Below are 11,328 nucleotides of genomic sequence, written 5' to 3'. Positions count from 1 at the left end.
TCACTGATATTTCAATTGTAAAACCCAGCACACCTGAAAAACAGAGTTTGTCATCGGTTAAAGCTTAATCTTGGTGTTTTGCTGCATGGTTTATCAAATTCCCTGTTATGTGCAACAGCATGTGTCAGTAAAAACAGACAAACTTGATATCTTGATATCTGAGTGTATGTCTTTTCTAACCCATTGTGAGGTTGTTTTCTCGCTTCAGCCTATCAGCTATGCCCAGGATCGCACTCGTATCGCCTACATCATCTCTCTGCTCAAGGGAAGGGCTCGTGAGTGGGGAACGGCCGTTTGGCATGCTGATGGAGACTGTGTTAGCCAGTACACCCGTTTTAAGGAGGAGATATTACGGGTTTTTGACCGATCCATTCATGGTCCCGAGGCCTCACGCGTGCTGTCCACCCTCCGCCAGGAAAGGCGTTCGGTCGCGGATTTTTCCGTGGAGTTCCGTACTCTCTCCACCACCTGTGGATCAAATGAGCCTGCGCTCGTGGCACGTTTCATCGAGGGTCTCAATGCTGAGATCAAGGATGAGGTTCTGGCCCACGAGACTCCTTCACGCCTCGACTCCCTCATCGACTTGGCGCTGCACGTTGAGAAGCGTTTCGAGGTGCGACGACGCGCTCGCAACACGGAGCCCACACTCCTTCTACCTCCTGAGACCAGTTCTTCCTCCGCTTCAATGGCAGTCCCAGAGCCCATGCAGCTTGGCGGGATCCGCATCTCGGCTGCCGAGTGCCAGCGCCACATCGTCAATCAGCTCTGCCTTTACTGTGGCTCTGACAAACACTGAGCCAAAGCTCACCAGTAGAGAGAGGGTTAATGGTGAGCGCATCCTCTCTGGACCCTCCGTCATGCCCACGCACTACCATTCCAGTACACCTTTGCTGGTCCAACTCCTCCACCTCCTGTCAAGCCCTCTTAGACTCCGGTTCTGAGGGGAATTTTGTGGACGAAGCATGGGCTCTTGAGCACCGAATTCCTCTCGTCGATCTTCAGGATCCCTCCAATGTCTTTGCCTTGGATGGTCGGGTTCTCGCCAGGGTTCGCCATGCTACTGCCCCCTTGAGCCTCACCATTTCCGGCAGTCACCGTGAGACTATTTCTTTTTTGGTTTTTCACTCACCTAATACCCCCGTTGTTTTGGGCCATCCTTGGCTTGTTGAGCATAATCCTCAAATTAAATGGCCTATGAGCTCCATACTTTCATGGAATCTTTCTTGTCATGTTAAGTGTTTGATGTCTGCTGTTCCTCCCGTGTCTTCTGTTTCTGTTTTTCAGGAGGAGCCGGGTGATTTGTCAGGAGTCCCTGAGGAGTACTTCGATTTGGGAGCGGTTTTCAGTCGTTCCTGGGCCGCTTCTCTTCCTCTGCACCGGCCTTATGATTGCAGGATCAAGCTTCTCCCTGGCACTATGGTTTATTTTAGTCTACTTTAGTTTACTTTAGGTGACAGCTCCCCTCACCACGCTTACTTCTATCAAGATCCGTTTCGTTTGGAGTGAGGTTGCACAGGCTTTTGATCATCTCAAGTTTTTGTTTTCTTCCTCACCTATTCTCATCTCTCCTGACGTGTCTAGACAATTTATTGTGGAGGTCGACGCCTCGGAGGTGGGAGTGGGGGTAATCCTCTCCCAGCGGTCACCCGCTGACGAGAGGATCCACCCTTGGGTGTTCTTTTCACACCGCCTGTCTCCATCCGAGCGTAATTACGATTTGGGTAACCGCGAGCTTTTGGCCATTCGTCTTGCGTTAGGGGAGTGGCGTCACTGGCTGGAGGGATCTTCAGTTCCGTTCATTGTCTGGACTGACAATCGTAACCTTGAATATATCCGTTCTGCTAAGAGACTTAACGCTCGTCAGGCGCGCTGGTCTCTTTTCTTTGCACGTTTTGATTTCACTATTTCCTACCGCCCCGGCTGCAAGAATCAAAAGCCTGATGCGCTCTCTCGCCAGTTCGCCTCTCCCGAATCCAAACCCACTGATGAGAGGATTCTGCCTCAAGGATTGGTGGTGGGTGCGGCTGTCTGGGGTATTGAACGAATTGTTAAGCGCACCCTTGCCCATTCTATAACGCCTCGTCTCTGCCCCAGGGGATCACTGTTCGTACCCTCTTCCGCGATTTGCGCAGTTCTCCAGTGGGGTCACTCTTCTAAGCTGTTTGCGCATCGAGGTGTTAGAGGTACTATCGCCTCTGTTTCGCAGAGATTCTGGTGGCCCACTCAAGAAACGTGATAGCCGTCGTTTTGTAGCATCCTGTTCCGTTTGCGCTCAGACAAAGGTCAGCAACAGACCTCCCGCGGGTCTCCTCAGACCTTTACCTGTTCAGTCGCGTCCATGGTCTCAGATTGCTCTCGATTTTATTTCAGGGCTTCCTCCTTCAGGAGGAAATACTGTAATTCTCACTGTTATCGATCGCTTTTCTAAGGCGGCCCGTTTTGTCCTGCTTTCTAAACTCCCCTCCGCGAGAGAGACTGCCCAGATTGTCGTCGAGCATATTTTTTAGATTCACGGTCTTCCAGGCCCGGACAGAGAAATTAAAACTGCCTAACCTGTCTTTCAAGTGGAAAATTGATCAAGATGGTACATGATGAGATGTTAGCTGTCTCTCCATAAAACAGTGGGAATCACAGACTAAATGGTGTATGATGTCAAAGTACAGTGATAGCGATGAGAATACACACAGTTTCAGAAAAATGCATTGAAATCGATCTTGAGGTACTTCAATGTCATACACTAAATGTAATTATCAATGAAGATTCGGGAGGAGCGCGTCAGATACTTAGCCTAATCATCACAGGTGGACCACAATCAAGTAATCAATCCCATAGTATAAATATCGCTGACTTACCTCTATCCATTGACGGTTTATCAGCATGCTGGTTCGCTTCGCCAGTCACCTTATCACAGACCCAATTGAGTGCTACACAGGGGATTTATAAGACCTGCTGCTTTTGCCGGACCCGAGATAATTTCTACCCAGCCAAACACGGCCGTTGAGCAGCATTAAGCGTCATCGCGACAGCTGCTCTCCTCGCCAAGCCACACATCGTGGCCAATAAACCGTGCGACTCCGAGCTCGCCTTGCTCGATACATGATCGTGCCGCCCGAGACCGAAATCTCGTCGAGCGCTGGATTGCAGCAGAAAGAATCCAACCAGCCTGGGCTGAACAGTTTTCACCGCGGCTCAGCCTTCCACCACGGCGTTCCGGCCGAGTGGCAGTTGAGGCCGCTTCCTCTAGCGGCGCAGACCAATACATTTCCAGGCGAAGACGCTAAAAAACAGGTTCTTCTTTTTCTTCATTGGATTTTTTATGGTAGTTTGCATCCAAAGTGTTGCATCTAAAAGCAGTTTCGCGGCTAAAGTTTTGTTAAACAACGTCATGACGTAGTTCCGTCTTCTTCTACTAGCGTTTTACGGCGGTTTTGGCAAACCAACGTAAAGGTGCATTACCGCCACCCGCTGATCCGGGGCGTGGATCGCGCATAGATTTGGACTACAGATACACCGTTCCGTCGGATGATGATGCCACTTTTAACCACGAAGCCAAGGCATTAGGTTAGATTATTGTAATGCCTTGTTCTCAGGCCTTCCAGCTAAATCGTTGAGCAAGCTTCAGTATATACAATTTCTGCCGCACGATCGTACTTCTCCTCGCGAACACATTACACCGGTTCTTTCACAATTACACGGGCTTCCCGTAAATGTGAGAATTGATTTTAAAATTCCTATCTTAACATACCAGGCACTTCATGGGACGGCACCTGAGTATCTTCGTGAACTCATCAGTCCTTATATTCCATCACGCTCTCTTCGCTCTACTAACTCTTTCACTTCACCAGCCATAATGTGAGCTAAAGACCATGGGGGAAAGAGCCTTTTCATATAAAGCCCCTAAGCTATGGAATGTACTTCTTCTGCACGTCAGATATGCACCAACGTTGGGCGATTTTAAAAAGTTGATTTAAGTCACAGTTATTCAAGACTGTCTGTCTTTAATGAATTGTCGTATTGCTTTTGGCGTTTGTTCTTACAAATAAAATGCATTATTATTATTATTGTTGTTGTTACATTCGCCTTACCGCGCACGTTTAAACCTCACCGAAATGATACAGACATGAGTTCAAAAAAAAATAAAAAAAATAAAATATTTAAGTCTCTGGATAAAAGCGTCTGCTAAATGCTTAATTGAATTTTACATTTTAATTTCCATGCAAGTCTTCTGGTAGGACCAAATCATTAGGGACCTATTTTACCATTCACTGGCGTGATCACTCAAAATTTATCTAAAACGCATCTGCCCTCGTGTTTTGATGCAGGATAGCAAGTGTGGATAAAATTACCGTCGCCTTTTAAGGACCGTAATACGAGAAAAAAAAAAAAAAACGGAAAGTAAATATCTTTAGAAACCACTTGGAAGCAAATAGCACATAACTGCTGTTAACCCATTTGCTGCAAGCTTCGCAAACGGCCCCAGTCTACTATCGTTTCATTTTTCACAGCACGTTAAACATCGCTCTCTTACTTGATCTGGATAAACCGCGCATCAATTGAAGTCTAAAGACTTTGGCTTTTATATTTGACCAATATTTCGATAAAACATCATTCCAGTGATAATTTTCCATCATGTCAGGAAAACTATTCCTATTCCTGAACGGTAAACGTCAAAGTGTTAGCTCGTGGACAAATGTTGATCATTGATCTAGTCAGAAAGAATCATGAACAGAAACATCTTTATTTTGGGCATGTAATTTCTGCCTCCATGCCAAAAATGGGGGGTGTCTGGTAAGGGGTTAATGTTACCGCTATAATCATGTCTTTCGGTACAACGCCTTACAAGACTAAACATGCTCAATCGTTTCCAAAAGCCTCTGTTTCCACAGTCCATAATACAACGCGAAAACAGCGTTCCAATCGTATCCGCTTGGGAGACCGTCCAAAGAGCCCGGAGGCCAAATGAGAGGAAAGATGCTTTTCCAACAGGAACATAATAAGGTGGAAAAGGCTTGAGGAATTGTCAAATCAGGCAACAAATTGCTAAGCTGGTAACACAGTAGGCAACCCATCCATTTTTAGCTTGCCCCATCAAATGTTACTAACCCTTTTTACTCTTCCCACAGCCAACTACAGCAGCCGAAGCAAGTAGCCTTTCATGTACCGCCTCACTGCCGCAACAGTGTCTGCTCCCGCAGGAGCCTTTCCTGTACCTCCTCACCGCCGCAGCAGTGTCTGCTCCCGCAGGAGCCTTTCCCGTACTTCCTCACAGCCGCAGCAGTGTCTGCTCCCGCAGGAGCCTTTCCCGTATCTCCCCACTGCCGCTGCAGTGTCTGCTCCCGCAGGAGCCTTTCCCGTATCTCCCCACTGCCGCAGCAGTGTCTGCTCCCGCAGGAGCCTTTCCCGTTCTCCCCACTGCCGCAGCAGTGTCTGCTCCCGCAGGAACCTTTCCTATACCTCCTCACTGCCGCGCAGCGTCTGCTCCCGCAGGAGCCTTTCCTATACCTCCTCACTGCCGCGCAGCGTCTGCTCCCGCAGGAGCCTTTCCTATACCTCCTCACTGCCGCGCAGCGTCTGCTCCCGCAGGAGCCTTTCCTATACCTCCTCACTGCCGCTCAGTGTCTGCTCCCGCAGGAGCCTTTCCTGTACTTCCACACTGCCGTAGCAGTACCTGCTCCCGCAGGAGCCTTTCCCGTTCTCCCCACTGCCGTAGCAGCGTCTGCTCCCACAGGAGCCTTTCCTACACCTAAAAAAAAAAAATATATATAAAAAAAAAAAAAAAAAAAAAATTCACAGGACAAGCGAGATGACCGTAGTGCCGACTACATGAACTAGCAGTATTTAAATATAGTATTTATACTTAATACCAGTGTATCAGTACGTCCGACAGTATATTTTTCAATCATTGGTGATTCCATAGGCTCTTTCGTGCACCTATGGTCAAAATGGCAATAGTAAGCTCAGACAGTATAAAGAATCTTTCTCTTACTCCACCCATGCACGATTACATCGTCGATATGTACCATCGATCTCACGTGCTGACAATGACCACATCGCCGATACATGGCACCTATTTGGGGTACACTGGCACAGGAAATCCAATTTATTTTTTGCACGCTTATTTCCGGATACTATGACTGCACCAAGATTTTTCGGACTCATTATCGGAAGCAGCTCATTGGATTTGCTAAACAATTATTCAAGTAAGCCTCACAGCGTCTACCCTCGTAGACAAACAAATCATCCTTAGTATCGAACTCCCTGCCAGGCGCTGCAAGAGGGCTCCCGGTTGAACCAACCTTTGCCTTCTCCATTCAACTATCAGCAAAGCTTACTCGTATGACATCGCAAGTATTAAAGTCCTGCCAGATGCTTTCCCACTTAATCAATCTTGGACTTTCTATCCGACCACCAGCGAAGCTTACCCGATTAAAAAAGGCAGATTAACCCAAAAAAAAAAAAAAAAAAAAAAAAAAAAAAAGGGCGACATTTACCTATCGAACACCAATGAGTACATCGCAGCCCAAAAAAAAAAAAAAAAAAATTCCCTCCGATGGCAAGATGTACCCATCCAATACCGCAAGTTACACTTTCGCCGAACACTAACGGGCGCGTCGCAGATAAAACAATCTCAATTTTCCCTCCGATGGCTGGAGAGACTACCCATCTGGTGTCGCAAATTTTAATAAATAATAATAATAATAAATAAATAAAAAATAAAAAAATATATAAAAATAAAAATGAATAAATAATAAAAAGACACCGGATGCTGGCCATAGCCTCCCGGCCAGATAACCTTACTTTTTCAATCCTATGGCCGGCAAGGCTTCTCTCTTCGATGCCAAGAGCTTAAGCTCCCATCGAATGCTGACAAGAGCCTCCCGGCCAGACAACCTCACCTTTTCCATTCTGCGGCCAGAAAAGCTTACCCGTTCGTTGCCAGGAGCTCACACCCTCGTTCGGACGTAGGTGAAAGCCCCCGGCTACCTGCTTTGCCATTCTGTCTTACGTACGGAGAGGTTTACCCATCCAATGCACGGAGTCAGGGCTCCCATTGAATGTAGGTGAGAGCTTCCCGGCTAGACAACCTTAACTTTTCCGTCCTTTGGCCAGCGAGGCTTAACCGTTCTATCCGGGAGCTAAGCTCCTGTCGGACGAAGGTAAGAGCCTCCCGGCCAGACAACCTTTTCCGTCCTTCAGCCAGAGAGGTTTACCCGTTCGATTCCTGGAGCTAAGCTCCTATCGGACGTCGGTCCGAGCCTCCCGGCTAGACAACCTGACCCTTTCCACCCTTGGCCAGCGAGGCTCACCCGTTCGATGCGAGTGCTCCCATTAGACGCTGGCGAGAGCCTCCTGGCCAGCCAACCACGACCTTACCATGTGGTTCAGGTTACAAACCTACAAGCAAGCTGTTCAATGCTGCAAGTACCAAACACACAAATAAACCCTCCTTCCTTCCTACGGTCGCCAAGGCTTACCCGTCTCTCGCCGGGAGTAGCAAACTCCCATAAAACGCTGACGACAGCCTAACGACCACACAAACTTACCTTTTCCATCCTACGGCCTGCGAGGCTAACCCAGTTTTGTCCCCGCTGGACGCTGGCAAGAGCCTCCTGGCCACCTATCGTTACCTTTTCTGTCCGCCATCCGGAGAGGCTTACCCGTTCGATGCGTGTGCTCCCTTCGGACGCCGGCGAGAGCCTCCCGGTTAGACAACCTTACCTTTTCCTTTTCTATGGTCAGCGAGGCTTACCCGTTCGATGTGTGTGCTCCCTTCGGACGCTGGCGAGAGCCTCCTGGACAGACTTGCTTTACGTTTCCACTCTACGGTCGGCGAGGCTTACCCGTTCGATGTGTGTGCTCCCTTCGGACGTCGGTAACAGTCTCTCGGCCACGCAACTTACCTTTCCATTTGACGGTAGGCGAGGCTTAACCGTCCAACGCCACGAGTCTCGTCCTCTCGCCAAAAAAAAAAAAAAAAAAAAGCTACCCTCAGCTACTCTCACATCTTTTAACCCCGTCTGGCGAGGCTTACCCGTTCGATGTTCTGAGTTAGAGGCCCCATCGGATGCTGTGAGAGTCCTCCCAGTCGGGTTTTCCTTTCCAACCCTCCCCGTCCGCCGAGGCTTACCCGTCTGTCGCGTGTGCTCCCTTCAGACGTCTGGCGAGAGTCTCCCGGACGGGCCTATGCTTGCCGGCCACAAGCGAGTCTCATCCATCCGATGCCGTGAGTCGGGATCTCCCTTCGGATGTCGCCAGAGTCCTCCTTGTCGGCCAGCCCAAAAGCTTTTTATCTGCCAAACCGAGAGGACCCAGACGTCCGTCATCCTGAGTCTCTTAGAGAGATACTTAGCCTAATCATCACAGGTGGACCACAATCAAGTAATCAATCCCATAGTATAAATATCGCTGACTTACCTCTATCCATTGACGGTTTATCAGCATCCCTCCTCCACCCCATCTCCTCACATCAAGTTCACTTTATAATATACGGGGAAGGGGGGGGTACTCTAGGTTCGGGCCATTCCCGAGCTCGGAGCCCTTCCCCGGACAGCACGCCAAATACGCATACCATACCTCAGCTAATTATATGTAAGCGTGAACTAGTGAAACGGTTTGCATAGAGCACACACCTAGTGTTTTAGATTAGATAGCAGAGAACTGACTCGACACATTACTGTTAAATACATGTTACATGCTTAATGTTATTAAGTGCAATGAGCTGCAGAAATAAACTCAATGCACTCAGAAACAAAGTTGCCTCTCGGACAGAGTGTGATCCAAATTCATTTCTCTGCAACTTACATGGCCAAATATACACAAAATATTATCAAAATGCCAGTCTTGATGAGAATTCATATAAAAGTTGGCAATGTTCATTCATTTGATTTTTCAATTAGGTAATTTTTTCTTATTTGAACTCTACTGAAATTCTACTGAAATCTACATTAAATTAATATAGTCCTATGATTTTTTGAAGCATTGTTAATTTCATTTGCATTTTTTTTTACTGTATTTGTCCTACTGTTTGTAATTTGCTTCACACACACACACACACACACACACATATACAGCATATATTTCATAGTATCAGAACAGAAACAACTGAAGTCATAAAAACACGTTTAAACTCACCAGTCAGACGCCACAAACACAAACAGAACCAAAATTGGTGAAACATCTTCAAAGTTTTCAGTCTATAAATATGAAAAGACAAACTCTTCAAATGACTGAAAGGCTGATGTGAAGCTCCTCTGTAATAAAATTAAGTGACCAACATCTAAAATAACTACACGTGTTAATACACGTGATCATCTAGCAGTTTCTTTCATTCGTCACACTTTGAGCTCCAGTAGGCCTCAGCTTCCTGTAGATCAATTACATCATTTTCAACAGAAATAAACTGACCCATAAAGTGTTAAAAGTGTTTTAAAGCAATAGTTTCCTCTTATCTTGAGATCCTGAGAGTGTTTGGCTCTGCTCTCTCCTGCAACTGTCTTCAGCTTATTTGTTCTTCATTTTTTTATCAAATGTCTCAATTATTTCTTCTCTCAGAATGATTTCAGAGTTTCTCTGATGGCTTTCTGAAATTGGAACAGATCATCAGTTAGAACTGTGAGTAAAAAATGATTCTCTAATATGAAAATATGATTCATATTTGACCTCTATGGATTATAACACTGCTGTGACCTCTGATGTGTGAATACGTGCATTATCTTGTTCAACTTTTCAGGATCTGATGTCATAAACCAGAATAATGACAGTAGCCACGCCCACCAGAGCAGAGAGGACCAATCGGATCACAGCTTCAGTAAACCACAACAGTGTTCAGAGTCTGAGGAATAAAAATATCAAACTGAGATCAGCTCCGTCAATAAACACTAATATCAAGAATACTTTGAAAAACAGGGACAGATGATCACTTCTCACCATAGACAGAAACTCTGAAACTTTTACATACTGTTTTGATCCCATTGTAAATAGTACATATCTTCCTCCATGTTGAGTTGAGATGTTTGTGATGGTCAGAGATCCAGTTTTCATTGTTCAGGAACATTATCATTTACAGTGATGTTGTCAGACCATTTATTGATTTGAGTGATTAAAGTGTTTTCATTGAAAAATGTTCCCTGAAACAGATGATCATCCATTATTTCAGTACGACCAGGGTTCGGAGTCTGAATCTTCCATTTTCATCATCTTAATTTCATTATAACTATCCTGAAGAGCAGAGATTTTCACAGATTAAAATTGGTTGTTTGATGAAGCTTCACTAAAATACTGTTTCATTCAGATATGAAATGAATACTATTCTGCAGCAGCACAAAGTTATCTTGAATGAAAGGATTTTTCTATGGACCAATAACTTCGTAAAGCAAATAAAATAATATAGAGGATTTCACTCAAATAAGAGTGAGTTTGGGCGTAAATTCAAACTTGATAACACAGTAAAAATCACTGTTTAGTTATTTTGCTATGAGAATAGCAGTGAATATTAATCATCTTTAAGTAAATAAATAATCGAACTGTGATTTGAGCAGTTGCTCTGCTATGGGCTATTGGCTTTGCTAATTAATTCATCAACAGAAGCATTCATCCCTCCGTGTGTGAAGACCAACCAATGTAAAGACCTACACTTCATTCATTCAGACACTTCATTCAAATCTAGTCACGTTTCCAAAGTAATGCTACGAGAAAATAAAGGCAACGTCAAAACAACGTTAACTTACATTCATGTAATGAGACATCAGAAGTCTCTAAAGCAAATATACCACGGTTTTACTATGGCAAATATAAGTTAGCGATAGCGTTTATAATTAAACCACAGTAACTACAAATTCACAGTCGTCTGAGACATCATGAAATGTTCTTTAACATCATAAACCATAAAATGTGGTCAGGGTTCTGCTATGGTTTATTTTCGTAACAGGTCAACACAGGTCACAAGTTAACACAGTCACGTTTCCTTGATTCAGCAGCTGTACAATGTGACGCCGAGAGTCCTGTCTTCAATCCAGAGATCTGGAGCTGAACCAGTGTAGATCGGTAGCTTGGTGGTTCATCACTGTCGTTTCATGGGGTGCTGTCTTTTAGCACGTGTTCAAACCCGCGCCAACACAGACTTACTTAATTATTTTATTTATTATTATTATCCTACTTACTTCAACCATTATGGACGATCTTTCATGAATAGATATCAACAAGATCTGATCGCACAGACCACCAATGGAGAAGTATTCCACCCTTCTGTCTCTTGCTATGAAAATAAGACTTGAAAATTTGGTTTTGATGAGAAATATTGGAGTTGATAAATTCATAATGAGATCTCTG

The sequence above is a fragment of the Carassius auratus genome, chromosome 22 (assembly GCF_003368295.1).
Source record: "Carassius auratus strain Wakin chromosome 22, ASM336829v1, whole genome shotgun sequence".
Classification (NCBI taxonomy): domain Eukaryota; kingdom Metazoa; phylum Chordata; class Actinopteri; order Cypriniformes; family Cyprinidae; genus Carassius; species Carassius auratus.
Note: the sequence above shows the minus strand (reverse complement) of the source record.